This window comes from Mytilus trossulus, chromosome 13 (assembly GCF_036588685.1).
Source record: "Mytilus trossulus isolate FHL-02 chromosome 13, PNRI_Mtr1.1.1.hap1, whole genome shotgun sequence".
NCBI classification, from domain to species: domain Eukaryota; kingdom Metazoa; phylum Mollusca; class Bivalvia; order Mytilida; family Mytilidae; genus Mytilus; species Mytilus trossulus.
In genome coordinates, this window is record NC_086385.1 from 21,561,499 (window position 1) to 21,578,003 (window position 16,505).

The following is a 16,505-nucleotide window of genomic DNA, read 5'->3' on the forward strand; positions in this document are numbered from 1 at the left end:
CTAATGTTTGAATCATCCCGGTGCGATATCGGTCTATTTTCCGGAGTTCAGCTTTATTTTTTTCGATGATCTAGTAGGTTTAGATCGATAGGAATCATATAATGAAAATTGATTTGTTAAACCATATACATTGCACATGAAATGAAAGCCTAATTTTGACTATTCTTAAATTGCCAAACACAGAAAAGCCATTGACAAAATAACTTTTCCCGCCAATTGTGGTATCAGAGACATATAATATGTGTATTATATGTCTCTGGTGGTATAAAAAGGGAATCTCATTGGGAGGGGTGGGTTCTGATCCCTGACCCCGCTTACTGTGTTTTCATATTCCCTTATCCCACTTACTGTTTTGTCAGATTCCTGTATCCAGCTTACACTATGTATGTAAGCAATTCTCATTCTTTTGTAAATTCTTGTGTCCCGCTAGACTTCATTATCTTAACTTATCATATTAGTTTGAGTCTTTACCCTCTAAAGCCAATCCAAACCATCCCTTTGTGGTATGGAAACTTGTGGTATACACTCATAGTTCATAAATATACCAGCTTATTTAATCATGTGAATTGACATCGTTTGGTGCACATATATTTTATAATGTAAGATTCTCAATTTAGCATATTTATATATATATGATATGTAGATCATACCCAAAATCAATATACAGTTATCAAACGTAAATGCATTTTAATATAGGATGTTATTAAATGAGGGTCATTCTTAGGGAGCTACCATTTGATTTTTATGGGGGGGCTAGGATGAAAAATGCTGTCCTGCATTTTTTTTTTAGCTGTAATCTCTGTCCTGCCTTTTTATTTTTCACTCTGTTCGGTCCTGCCTTTTTTTTTTATAGTTTATCCTGACTTTTTTTTACCTAAATTGTCGTCCTGACTTTTTTTTTTTGCAAGTGTCTCATCCTGACTTTTTTTTTACTAAAAACTCCTGTCCTGCCTATTTTTTTCAAATTTCATCCTAGCCCCCCCATAAAGATCAAATGGTAGCTCCCTTATATAAAATCTTGCAAAATTATGACCCATATTTTTGGCACATCCTGGTATACCCAATAATAGGAAACGTACCCCCCGTGGGTATGCATTTCAGAGAGACCCATACAACGTTCCACAAGTTATTGTCTGGAATTTACAATAAAAATGCTTTTTGGGCCATATAATTCCTAAACTATTGGGACCATAACCCCAAAAATCAATCCCAACCTACCAACAGTTTAGCATACATATATAAATATGCCACATGCATTTATTTAGAGAGCATATTACTATCCTAGCTGTTCTCAAACTTGTGCATAATCATGCTTGATCAGCCTGTAAATGATTAAAATAGAAACTTTTCAGCTTATGGGAAGAAAAGAACATTCCTCAATAATCAAAGAAAACACTGTAGTCTCACAACCTGGTCACTCTGGTGTCATTCCGAAATAGACAGGATACACTTAGCTGCTGCTAAAACTGATGAAAAGCTACAACTCTATCTAGTAACTGAGAAGTGCTACAGTAGTTATAAATTAGCAGCACATAAACAGTAACAAGAAAGGCTGTTAACCTGTTAAATTTTAGACGGCAGCAATTTCAATATTTATAGAATTGATGAGACAAAACAGAAAAATGCACTTCCACTAGACCAGTACATCCTACCCTTACTATGAAATCACATTCTCTCACAGATTTCCTCCCTCTCTAAATTCCACTCACAATCATATACCCTCACCCTCTCAATCATTTTATTTTTCTCCCTCCCTGTCTCGCCTTTTCATCTATTCGTAACACCCTTAAGGTGGTATGGGAGTCTAAAATGAAAATGATAGAATTTGTTCATACTTTGCCAAAACTTAGTATCTATTGATATATGTTCAAAAATATAATAAGAATGGTAGGTCACCGCGCATTTTCTCAAGCTACAGGTGGTGACAAAATGACACATTTTGTATGGATTATACAGGAAAGTACACCATTTTGTAATTAGAAACTTAACAAAATGATAGAATTGTAAAATAAATGAGGAAAAGATAGCTTTCATACAATGCTTTGAAAATATCAAAAGAAAAGATAGGGTCACCGTGAGTTTTTTCCGGCTAAAATACAAAATAGAAAAATTCTATGTACAATCCTTCAGAAAATGCACTGTTTTAGAGTTACCTCCCCTTAAAATGCCAATTTGAAAACATTTAAAAACAACCAAAAATTATCAACAATTGTAAAAATATTAATATTTATAAGTTATATTCTTATAAAAAAGTTCTTTTAAATGATAATTCACATTAAATATCTACATTCCTGGATTTAATTTTGCTTACTTAATAGAAAATCTGGACCTTAGATTCTCTGTTTTTTACAATCCAAGATGGCGGAAGACACCCATACCACCTTAACCACCTATACCCCTCAGTTCTGCTTTGAGTTAAGTCCCTATGAGAAAATTGGGTTAGTAGGTAAATACGATATTATATGATGTACCAGGTATGGAAGAACTTAAATTTTAGAAATGAGAAGGAAACTTTGAACTTGATATCAAACATAAAAATATGATCCTGAGCCACTTTTAGAAATGTAGTCTTATTTTCTACACATAATAATGGTTATCATAGCATTTGTACAAAAGATTATAACAGCCAAAGTTACAGAAAGCCAAATTGTGTAATGAAAATTTAAAAAATAGAATGCTACCTTGATTGATAAACATTATGAATGCCAAAAGTGTATATTTAACTCTCAACTTTTAAGTGTTTTTGGGTGTGTTAATGGAAAAAAAGTACATGAAAAATGCCAAATGGTATAAAAATCCAAATAGTTCAAAACACATAAAGCAAAAAGCCAAATGAAAAATGCCAAAGCTTAAAAATGCCAAATGGTATTGAAAAAACCTGTCTGCTTGTACTAGCCAGCTGGCCTGTGGGTTAGTTGGACTTTAAGGTGCTAGTACAAATGCCCACAGTTAGGTCACTTATCTTTTCCAAAAATATATGGTGTTATTTCAAGAACTTATAAATAGTAAAATCTATCTGGTGTCATATTAAGTATTTTAGGCTTGTTCAAATCTACTTGTGCAACATTTTAAAAGTACTTTGTTTCTAGTAAATTCTATTAGGTGCCTTATAATTACTTTTATTTCAAGGATATTATGATTATTTATTATTACAAATGTTCATAAACTAACTGATATCGTTGTACAATTTATTCATATGAATTAATAAATGTCAGCGATTGTTGGAGTATTTAACGATGTTTGCATGTTTTAATTTCTAGGACACCTTCATCTGAATAAGTACTACAGATGAGTTCAAAATGGTGAAGTAATAATTCGCACTTCAAAGTGTCAACAGGGGGAATAATCATAAATAGAAAATGAAAGTAGGTATGAAAGTAAACTTTAAAAAGAATGTTAAACAAAATTTGTTTAAAAGTGTTTAATTAATTTTGCAGAGGTACATGCTTCCAATTGGCTTCCCTCAGAGTTACATGCCTCTAATCGGGACCGCTCTGCCAGTGGTACATTACTTCCAATTAGTGTTAGCAGACAGAGATATATATGCACTGCTTCCAACTGGCTTCGCAAGGACAGAGGGTACACTCCCAATTAGCTTCACTAAGAGGTACATGCTTCCAATTGGCTTCGCTCAGACAACCGTACATACTTCTTCAAGTGTTGAATTGGTACGGGACTACAAGTCTGTACTATTTCCAATGTAGGAAATGATACATAATTGCAAGTAAAATGTCGTCCAAATTTATAAAAAAAAAAAAAATTATTTAACATTCTTGATCAAGTTATCTTTCACATCTACTTTCACTACCTATTTATAATTTCTCCTGATGGTGACATTGTAAAATACTAATTTTTTCTTCAGACTTTAATATACCTCTGTAGTTTTAATTCTGATGAAGGTGCCATAGATACCAAACTATGTCTATCTTATCAAATCACTTCAGCAATCCCTAAAATCTTGTTCTTATAAATCATTTTATTCTGTGATTTATCAAAACCCAACCCTTCATACATGAATCACTTTCAGATTATATCATATTGGATTTTGGATTGATTGTTTGTTAAATTTTAGACGGCAGCAATTTCAATATTTAAACTTAATAGAATTGATGAAGAAAATAGAAACTACATGAGACAAAACAGAAAAGTGAACTTCCAGACCAGTACATCCTACCCTTACCTTGAAATCACATTCTCTCACAGATTTCCTCCCTCTCTAAATTCCACTCACAATCATATACCCTCACCCTCTCAATCGTTTTATTTTTCTCCCTCCCTTTCTCGCCTTTTCATCTATTCATAACACCCTTAACCACCTACCACCTATACCCCTCAGTTCTGCTTCGTGTTAAGTCCCTATGAGAAAATTGGGTTAGTAGATGAATACGATATTATATGATGTATCAGATATGGAAGAACTTAAATTTTAGAAATAAGAAGGAAACTTAGAACTCGATATCAAACATAAAAATATGATCCTGAGCCACTTTTAGAAATGTAGTCTTATTTTCTACACAAAATGGTTATCATAGCATTCGTACAAAAGATTAACAGCCAAAGTTACAGAAAGCCAAATTGTGTAATGTAAATTTTAAAAATAGAATGCTACCTTGATTGATAAACATCATTAATGCCAAAAGTGTATATTTAACTCTCAATTTAAGTGTTTTAGGTGTGTTGAAAAAAAAGTACATGAAAAATGCCAAATGTTATAAAAATCCAAATAGTTCAAAACACATAAAGCAAAAAGCCAAATGAAAAATGCCAAAGTTTAAAAATGCCAAATGGTATTAAAAAAACCTGTCTGCTTGTACTAGCCAGCTGGCCTGTGGGTTAGCTGGACTTTAAGGTGCTAGTACACCAAGACAAATGCCCACAGTTAGATCACTTATCTATTCCTTTTGGAGTACCAGTTTTTAAGTCTTTGATTTGACTTGGGGGCTTAACATTTTTACTAAATAAAAAAAACCAAACAAAAATAAAACAAGTCTCTTGTACAAGTTAAATTTTAAGTCTTAAAAGTTAAATATTCCCTTTGTCCCCCATTCCCAAAATGGATTGATAAAATAAAATAAAATATCCTTTTCCCCTTAAAAGCATGTTACAGAGCTTTCACATGCTGAATATTTCCAATTAAAATTTAGATAAAAACAGTAAAACATCTCCAATTTAAATTTGGATAAGAACAGTAAAATATCCCCAATTAAAATAGTAAAACATCCCAATAAAATTTGATAAAAACAATTAAAATACCCATTTCTCCTTAAAAGCATGTTACAGAGCTTAACATGCAGACTGAGCCCCCTCACTCTCAGTTTGTTCCAGTAAAAACAGTAAAATACCCCCAATTAAAATTTGGATGAAAACAGTAAAATTTCCCCCATAAAATTTGATAAAAACAATTAAAATACCCATTTCCCCTTAAAAGCATGTTACAGAGCTTCACATGCAGACTGAGCCCCTCACTCTCAGTTTGTTCCAGTAAAAACAGTAAAATACCCAATTAAAACTTGGATAAAAACAGTAAAATTTCCCCAATAAAATTTGATAAAAACAATAAGAATACCCATTTCCCCTTAAAAGCATGTTACAGAGCTTCACATGCAGACTGAGCCCCCTCACTCTCAGTTTGTTCCAGTAAAAACAGTAAAATACCCCCAATTAAAATTTGGATAAAAACAGTAAAATTTCCCCAATAAAATTTCATAAAAACAAATAAAATACCCATTTCCCATAAAAGCATGTTACAGAGCTTCACATGCAGACTGAGCCCCCTCACTCTCAGTTTGTTCTAGTAAAAACTGTAAAATACCCCCGTTTAAAACTTGGATAAAAACAGTAAAATTTCCCCAATAAAATTTGATAAAAACAATTAAAATACCCATTTCCCCTTAAAAGCATGTTACATAGCTTCACATGCAGACTGAGCCCCCTCACTCTCAGTTTGTTCCAGTAATAACAGTAAAATACCCCCAATTAAAATTTGGATAAAAACAGTAAAATTTCCCCAATAAAATTTGATAAAAACAATTAAAATACCAATTCCCCCCTAAAAGCATATAACAGACCTTCACATGCAGACTGAGCCCCCTCACTCTCAGTTTGTTCCAGTAGAAACAGTAAAATCCCCCAATTAAAATTTGGATAAAAACAGTAAAATTTCCCCAATAAAATTTGATAAAAACAATTAAAATACCCATTTCCCCTTAAAAGCATGTTACAGAGCACACATGCAGACTGAGCCCCCTCACTCTCAGTTTGTTCCAGTAAAAACAGTAAAATACCCCCAATTAAAATTTGGATAAAAACAGTAAAATTTCCCCAATAAAATTTGATAAAAACAAATAAAATACCCATTTCCCATAAAAGCATGTTACAGAGCTTCACATGCAGACTGAGCCCCCTCACTCTCAGTTTGTTCCAGTAAAAACAGTAAAATACCCCCGATTAAAACTTGGATAAAAACAGTAAAATTTCCCCAATAAAATTGATAAAAACAATTAAAATACCCATTTCCCCTTAAAAGCATGTTACATAGCTTCACATGCAGACTGAGCCCCCTCACTCTCAGTTTGTTCCAGTAAAAACAGTAAAATACCACCAATTAAAATTTGGATAAAAACAGTAAAATTTCCCCAATAAAATTTCATAAAAACAAATAAAATACCCATTTCCCCTTAAAAGCATGTTACAGAGCTTCACATGCAGACTGAGCCCCTCACTCTCAGTTTGTTCCAGTAAAAACAGTAAAATACCCCCGATTAAAACTTGGATAAAAACAGTAAAATTTCCCCAATAAAATTGATAAAAACAATTAAAATACCCATTTCCCCTTAAAAGCATGTTACATAGCTTCACATGCAGACTGAGCCCCCTCACTCTCAGTTTGTTCCAGTAAAAACAGTAAAATACCCCCAATTAAAATTTGGATAAAAACAGTAAAATTTCCCCAATAAAATTTCATAAAAACAAATAAAATACCCATTTCCCCTTAAAAGCATGTTACAGAGCTTCACATGCAGACTGAGCCCCCTCACTCTCAGTTTGTTCCAGTAAAAACATCAAAATACCCCCAATTAAAATGTGGATAAAAACAGTAAAATTTCCACAATTAAAATGTGGATAAAAATAGTAAAATTTCCCCAATAAAATTTGATAAAAACAATTAAAATACCCATTTCCCCTTAAAAGCATGTTACAGAGCTTCACATGCAGACTGAGCCCCCTCACTCTCAGTTTGTTCCAGTAAAAACAGTAAAATACCCCCAATTAAAATTTGGATAAAAACAGTAAAATTTCCCCAATAAAATTTCATAAAAACAAATAAAATACCCATTTCCCCTTAAAAGCATGTTACAGAGCTTCACATGCAGACTGAGCCCCCTCACTCTCAGTTTGTTCCAGTAAAAACATCAAAATACCCCCAATTAAAACTTGGATAAAAACAGTAAAATTTCCCCAATAAAATTTGATAAAAACAATAAGAATACCCATTTCCCCTTAAAAGCATGTTACAGAGCTTCACATGCAGACTGAGCCCCCTCACTCTCAGTTTGTTCCAGTAAAAACAGTAAAATACCCCCAATTAAAATTTGGATAAAAACAGTAAAATTTCCCCAATAAAATTTCATAAAAACAAATAAAATACCCATTTCCCATAAAAGCATGTTACAGAGCTTCACATGCAGACTGAGCCCCCTCACTCTCAGTTTGTTCTAGTAAAAACAGTAAAATACCCCCGTTTAAAATTTGGATAAAAACAGTAAAATTTCCCCAATAAAATTTGATAAAAACTAATAAAATACCCATTTCCCCTTAAAAGCATGTTACAGAGCTTCACATGCAGACTGAGCCCCCTCACTCTCAGTTTGTTCCAGTAAAAACAGTAAAATACCCCCGATTAAAACTTGGATAAAAACAGTAAAATTTCCCCAATAAAATTGATAAAAACAATTAAAATACCCATTTCCCCTTAAAAGCATGTTACATAGCTTCACATGCAGACTGAGCCCCCTCACTCTCAGTTTGTTCCAGTAAAAACAGTAAAATACCCCCAATTAAAATTTGGATAAAAACAGTAAAATTTCCCCAATAAAATTTCATAAAAACAAATAAAATACCCATTTCCCCTTAAAAGCATGTTACAGAGCTTCACATGCAGACTGAGCCCCCTCACTCTCAGTTTGTTCCAGTAAAAACAGTAAAATACCCCCGATTAAAACTTGGATAAAAACAGTAAAATTTCCCCAATAAAATTGATAAAAACAATTAAAATACCCATTTCCCCTTAAAAGCATGTTACATAGCTTCACATGCAGACTGAGCCCCCTCACTCTCAGTTTGTTCCAGTAAAAACAGTAAAATACCCCCAATTAAAATTTGGATAAAAACAGTAAAATTTCCCCAATAAAATTTCATAAAAACAAATAAAATACCCATTTCCCCTTAAAAGCATGTTACAGAGCTTCACATGCAGACTGAGTCCCCTCACTCTCAGTTTGTTCCAGTAAAAACATCAAAATACCCCCAATTAAAATGTGGATAAAAACAGTAAAATTTCCACAATTAAAATGTGGATAAAAATAGTAAAATTTCCCCAATAAAATTTGATAAAAACAATTAAAATACCCATTTCCCCTTAAAAGCATGTTACAGAGCTTCACATGCAGACTGAGCCCCCTCACTCTCAGTTTGTTCCAGTAAAAACAGTAAAATACCCCCAATTAAAATTTGGATAAAAACAGTAAAAGTTCCCCAATAAAATTTGATAAAAAACAAATAAAATACCCATTTCCCATAAAAGCATGTTACATAGCTTCACATGCAGACTGAGCCCCCTCACTCTCAGTTTGTTCCAGTAAAAACAGTAAAATACCCCCAATTAAAATTTGGATAAAAACAGTAAAATTTCCCCAATAAAATTTGATAAAAACAATTAAAATACCCATTTCCCCTTAAAAGCATGTTACAGAGCTTCACATGCAGACTGAGCCCCCTCACTCTCAGTTTGTTCCAGTAAAAACAGTAAAATACCCCCAATTAAAATTTGGATAAAAACAGTAAAATTTCCCCAATAAAATTTGATAAAAACAAATAAAATACCCATTTCCCCTTAAAAGCATGTTACAGAGCTTCACATGCAGACTGAGCCCCCTCGCTCTCAGATTGTACCGTTTTGATGTTTTGACTGAGCCACCGCACAACAGTCGAACTGAGCCTCCTCACTCTCAGTTTGTATCAGTAAGAATGGATACTTGATACGTATGGTAGGGGACGTTACTATACCTAGAGCAGAGGTATAGTATCTGTGAACCCTAAACACAGAAGGCGACTTAACTTCCCATACGTGTACACAAGTATCTAATGCTAACTGATACATAAGTTTGTCATGTTTTTCATTTTCATTCACTGAAAATAATTTTTAAAAGAATAACAAAATCCTTGAATCCAAGTTGCCTGTGTTAAGAAGTGAAATAACTTTTCTATACAAGATATCTAGTTTTGATATCCTTGTTTTCGTAAGGATTGAATAAGATGTTTCATTCCAGTAAACACAGTACAGTGTGACAGCAACTCAACTAAAGAGTAAAACCAAAAAGATATGAAAATTTCAAAATAGTCTTTTATGTTTACAAATAATGACTTGGATGGTGACACTCCTACCACATATTGTTATATCTATTAAACAATGAATTGTTTCAGCTTTATTATATGGTAAGCTGTTTTACTATTTTTCAAGATATCTCATATAATTAATAAGATATCTTATATATTATATATGATTTTTCATATAATAAATAAGATATCTCATATAGCAAATATGATATCTTATATAATCTGTTTTTCTAAGATATCTTATATGATATAGAAGATATTAGATATATCTTATATAGTTTATGATATAGTATGTACTTTATCTCCTAGTTTCTTAGATATCTTATAAATATATTTTATATAAGATATCTTATAAATTAAATATGATATCTCATTATCTATATGAGGTATCTCATAAACTATATATGATATCACATGAACTATACAAGATATCTAATGAATTATATAAGATGTCTAACTGTATAATATATCTTTTTAACTGTTTGAGATAAATTAATATATAGATATAGAATATCTTAAAAAGTTAATGAGATATCTTATAAAGTTAAAGAGATATCTTATAAAGTTAAAGAGATATCTTATAAAGTTAATGAGATATCTCAAATGCTTTTAATTATAAGATATCTTATAAATTATAAATTGTATAAGATATCTATATATATTTTAATTATATATTATGTAATTTATAAGATATCTTATATAGAATATGTTTAAATAGTAATCTCTCTTTCGTATGGAATCCATGATACACTATAAGGTATTCATTATCTTTGATCATTGGCATTTATTTTAAGGATAGTTATCTCATTGGCATCCTACCATATATCATTTTTTTAATATGACAGAGATAAATGTAGTTTTCTGTGTGAATAACCATTGCATTGAGTTGTACGTTCAGGCTAAAAATAAACTTGTAAATTTCAAGAATTAGTATATATAAGAATTTATTTTGTAATAAGTTTCAAGAAAGAAAAAATAATGTATGTTGTTTTTGTATATTTAAGATGTAAAACATTTTCATAATTCATTAAAATTCATGAGCAAAAATTCTTCAATTCATACTCAGAATTTACTGTCTTAAACAAATTCTACTGAAATCTGAAGAAGGCAGTACAAGTTCTTCAAGTCTTTAAACATGTTAAATGCATACACATGTTTGCCACAGCCAATTATTTGCCTTGTAAGTCTCTGTTCAGGCTTCACTTCTAATACAATTGACTTTATTCAAAGATGACGTGCTGACAACTCCTCTTCAAACAAAATAGCTTGTTCTGAACTTCTCTCAACATACTGAAAAGTAAAAATAACATTTATTATCCCTAAAGTATGCTTGACTTATTATGGTTTACTTTTTTTAATTTTTATTTGGATGGAGAATTGTCTCATTGGCACTCATACCACACCTTCCTATACTTTTTGTTTTAGTTGAATCAGCCATTCATATGACAAGGTTAGTTTGATAAATTTTAAAAAGGTAATTTTTTTATAAAAAAGATGTGGCGTGATTGCCAATGAGACAACTTTCAACAATAAGCAAAGCCCATACCACATGGTCAGCTATAAAAGGCTCCAAAATGTCCATTGTAAAATAATTCAAACGAGAAAACTAATGCCCTAATAAAAGTACAAAATAAGGAACAAAAAACAAATATGTGAGACAGCTACAAATAACTACCACTGAATTACAGTCTCCTGACTTGGGACAGACACATTCATAAATACTGTGGTGGGGTTAAACATGTTAGTGTGCAGCCCCTAACCCTCCCCAATCTGGGAAAGTCGTGTCAATGTCAGATAAATCCAAAAGGGGAATAAGGGGAGAGGGGAAGGGGGGCCAAAAGGTAAAAATATGTGTACACAGAGGCAGATTTAGAGAGGTCCCCTTTTCTGGGGAAAATTTTGTTGATTATATAGGGAATCACTGAAGCTTGACAGGAGCAGTCCCCTCTTAGGCCCCCATTCATGAAAATTTCTGGATCTGCCACTCGTACATAGGAACTAGACAAAACAAAAAAGTAATAAAAAATTTGTAAGGATTCTTGAAAACCCAGTGTCTCGCCTACTTTTGCTGTTAGTCCCAGGCTCAACAAAGCATTTTTATGCCCCACCTACGATGGAAGAGGGGCATTATGTTTTCTGGTCTGTGTGTCCGTTTTTCCGTTCGTTCATCAGTTCGTTCGTCCGTCCGTCTGTTGGTTCGCCCTTCTGTTCGTTCTTCCGTCTGTTGGTTCACCTGTCTGTTTTTTCGTCCGTCTGTTACACTTCAGGTTAATGTTTTTTGTCAAGGTAGTTTTTGATGAAGTTGAAGTCCAATCAACTTGAAACTTAGTATACATGTTCCCTTTGATAAGATAATTCTTATTTTAATGCCAAATTAGAGAATTTATTCCAATTTCACGGTCCAGTAAATATAGAAAATGATAGTGCGAGTGGGGCATCCATGTGCTGTGGACACATTCTTGTTTTCTCTAAGTTAGGTAAAAATCCAAGATCATTCATGTTAAAAGCCTGAACTGCAGACTGTATGTAATGTTAACTAGAAGAAAAACTAAGTCCATTTATAAATAATGTTTGGAAAAACGAAAAATTTCCTTCTTAGATACTAGTCTGATTATAAACAAGCTTCTGTCCAAGTTTGGTAGACATCCAGGATATTTTAAGAAAGTTATTTAAATTTTAAAAGATTAAACCACAGAGTTAATGTCCATAATGTTAACTGGCAGAAAAAACTAAGTCCATTTATAAGTAAATTGCCGTTAAACAGATTTTTATTTTTTTACAAAATTTTTAAAAGTTGTCAGAATTTCATTAGCTTTGACCACAGAGTAAATATTTGTGGAGGAAGCTGATGACACAACGCAGGAACACTAGGTCTAAATTAATAACATATTAGATATATCATACATTTAAAACATATTTTTAAAGTAAATATTTGTATACTTTAAGATATCTCAAATAGTTGATAATTAAAAAATCATCAAGTATTTAAGATATTTTTTTAACATCAAATTGAAATAAGATATGACATAACAAGAATGTGTGTGTCAAAAACAAACAGACCAAAAACTTTAACCTGAACTTAGCACTATCATTTTCTATGTTCAGTGGACTGTAAAATTAAGGTAAAAACTTTAATTTGGTAATAAAACTAGAAAGATCATATCATGGGGAACATGTGTACTTAGTTTCAAGTTGATTAGACTTCAACTTCATCAAAAAGGGGAGGTTTCAAAAATGCGTCCTTTTGCGCCACAACTTTTTTTCTCAAATGCTACGTTAATGCGCCACATGTTTTTAAATTACATGACATCATTTGGCCCAAAAATAAAACATAGGATTGCGCCAATTAAAAGAAAAATGACTTCCCTCCTCCTTTATTCGGATTTAAAATTGGGAGTTTACACGGCAAATGTTTCCTTTTCTGAAACATACTTTCTTCTGACTGCTGCTGCATGTGTACTTCCCATTTTGATGTATGTAGTAGCTTGTAAGTTCACTTTATTGTCCAAAAACACAAACATTGAAGGTTGAAATGCATAACAGTTCATAATAATTCCTAATAATAACAAATCCCATATGCATGTAGGGAACAAAGCACTGTGTCATCAACATATATGGATAATACAAAATCAGCAAAATAAAGCTTCCTTTTTTTTCTCTATTGGTATATCTTAATTAAATATTCAGCAAAGCAATAAGTTTTATTCTCTCTCTGTACATTGACTGTCTAATGAATTTTAAGTCATTTCTCTCCAGATGCTCATCTTCATGGTAAAATATCTCCGAACATATGTTACTTTTTAAGCCATAAATAAGAATAAATATATATTATCAATAACAGTTATGCTAGATATGTGTACAGGTAAATTGGCGCAAATGAGTTCCGAATACTTGCGCAATTGATACATTTGGAAAATAAAATTTGGCAATAATGATACCCCTGAAAAACAGTAATTGGCGCAAAAGGACTGCTGCCACAAACAGTGCCTGGAGTTTGGGGTGCTCCCTGTTGTGGGAAAAATTTGATTGATTATATAGGGAACCACTGAAGCATTTTGTGATTGTTATGTGTGGCATCATAACATTTTCATATTGACCATCAATATAAATTCAAATTCAGATATATTTTATTGCTAATCAAAGCACCCACAAGGAGCAGAACAATCAACATTAACTAGTATTACATACAAATGATTACAAGTGATTCAATATGATTAAGACACAATGTTATAAAAAAACAAAACAAAAAATATTTATTAAGACAATATATGAATTAATAGTAACATAATTAAGTGTCAGTACTATTGATTTATATAATTTTCAAGTCCAGACAATAAACAGAATGCAAAACCTACCTTGTATGAGGTACAAATGTCCTGTATAAACAAAACTCTGGAACCCTTGTGGAACTACATCATGTACAATCTTAGTCTGGTTCAATATCTGCAATAAAAACATAATCATAACTGTTGCTGCTTAAAGTTTAATTGTTTATACACTCAGAGACATATATTAACTGAGATAAATTATGTAATTTTTCTTACAAAATGATTATTTTTACTGTGCTAATATTTTTTAACTGATAACAAAACAGTTTTTTACCCCCCCCCCCCCCCACCCCCCCACCCCTCCCCCCCCCAAAAAAAAAAGAGAAAAGAAAAGAAATATTGAACGAAACCATGGTGAATGGACTCTATGGGCGAACGAACTCAGGGGGAATGGACCTGATATCAGAAATATTGGAACTTGACATGACTTCACACATTTCTCCACCATTGATGTAATTGATTCATAAAAAATTATAGTAACTATTAAAGTTATTCCTGACATGTAAAATATCTAGAATCTTTCATTTTGACCATTTATGCAATAAAATCATATCAGTTATATGTTGAAATATAAGATGTATTAATAGAAAACTTACCTTTTTTTGTTATATATATAAGATCAAAGATGTCCATTAAATATGAGTACAAACTATATCAGCACCTCAGTTCAAGATATAAGTAAATTCTAACCAAGACAATAGAATTTCCCTCCAAACAAAGACATGTGACTTAATGAACCAATCATTATAAAGAAGAAAGAGTTGTCATACCCCAAACTTGTAAAACCTAAGAGCTCAGCCTAAGAGGTTATAACAAACCTAACTCATTGGTCCATGAAGATAATCACTAGTGCATGACTTGAATCTACTCACTAAGTTACTTAGAATTAAGAATATTAACTCATCAGATATACAGTATTTAGAATATTGTTAAAGAATTAATAATTTTTTACCTCAGCTAGTCTGCTTATAAGTTTATTCACTGGATGTTTTGCCAGTTTCATGTAATATGGGCAATCTGAATCTAAAAAAAAATCTATCTGTATCTGTATCTGCAGAAATATTGCATACACGTGTTATGTAGTACCAAAAGATTATGGTTATTATGATAGTTTTTAAAATAGGTTATTAGTACATGTATCTTAAAAACACTGATGCTTATAAATAAATCATCCCGATTTCCCAGTTTTAATATTAGAAAATCCCAATATCCCAGACATATTTTGTTAAAAATCCCAATGCCGATAAAATAGTTCCCCAATTTTAAAGTTTAAAGTTTCAATGCTTATGATTTAAAGGTGCACTAGCTACAAGAAAATCAAAAGTATGATTATTTTTGTTCAATCGATCATTAATGGGAGTTAAATAGTGAAATAATAATTTGCCATTATCAGCTAAAATGGTTCAATTTTGTCAAATTAAGCTCGTAAACATTGATAATGAATTATTAACTTGCAAGTGAATAACTCGACCTCATTAAATTTGTATTAATGTGAACTCCAATTTATTACTGTAGAAAGAGATAGAATAACCCATGCATTGTCCATGTACGGGTATTTTGATATGCGAATCTAACTGTGTCTGTAGATTCTTAATTTTTGGTCTCGTTTTCAAATTGGTGTACATTAAGGTCCAAAGGGTCCAAAATTAAACTTAGTTTGATTTTGACAAAAATTGAATCCTTGGGGTTCTTTGATATGTTGAATTGAAAAATGTACTTAGATTTTTGATTATTGGCCCAGTTTTCAAGTTGGTCCAAATGGGGGTCCAAAATTAAACTTTGTTTGATTTCATCAAAAATTGAAAAAATAGGGTTCTTTGATATGCCAAATCTTAAACTGTGTATGTAGGTTCTTAATTTTTGGTCCTGTTTTCAAATTGGTCTACATTAAAGTGCAAAGGGTCTTAAATTAAACTCAGTTTGATTTTTACAAAAATTGAATTCTAGGGGTTCTTTGATATGCTGAATCCAAACATGCACTTAGATTTTTGATTATGGGCCCACTTTCCAAGTTGGTCCAAATCAGGATCCAAAATTATTATATTAAGTATTGTGCAATAGCAAGAAATCTTCAATTGTGCAATAGCAAGTATTTTCCATTGCACAGTATTGCGCAATAGCAAGAAATATCTGATTGCACAATATTGTGCAATAGCAAGAAATCATTTGGAGTTATCTTTCTTTGTCCAGAATAGTAGTTGAATCAACTTAAATCATTGTTTTAAACAATATAATGTATATTCACCTTTACTGCCAACTGATAAATTAAAACAATCTTTACCATTCAGTGATATTAACAAGCACTTTTTTTTACATTTTAATATTTTATGATGTATTTAAATGAGTAATTAGTGTTGCAAACTCAATTGGAAATTTGAATTGAGATCGGTTTTGGAATAAAGGAAAGGTGGATGAAAAGAAATTGAGGGGGGGGGGGTCTCAATTTTTCTCATTTGAAATTTCAGAAAGAGGGCGTTATACCAACATTGAAAGAAGTAAACGCATTTGCTTATCCTTTAATAGACAAGAAATTGAGCATGAATACCATTTCTTCTCAATCTG

General features: G+C 31.8%; 1 long non-coding RNA gene across 1 annotated transcript; it reads right to left on the reverse strand.

Annotated features, from left to right (window-relative positions):
• Nucleotides 1-10,608: 10,608 nt before the first annotated feature.
• Nucleotides 10,609-14,604, reverse strand: LOC134695016 (uncharacterized). Its single transcript, XR_010102672.1, has 3 exons — nt 14,540-14,604; nt 13,971-14,058; nt 10,609-10,905 (listed from the first exon to the last, which is right to left on the reverse strand). It is a non-coding gene; the product is annotated as an uncharacterized LOC134695016 (long non-coding RNA).
• Between the last annotated feature and the right edge of the window lie 1,901 nt (nt 14,605-16,505).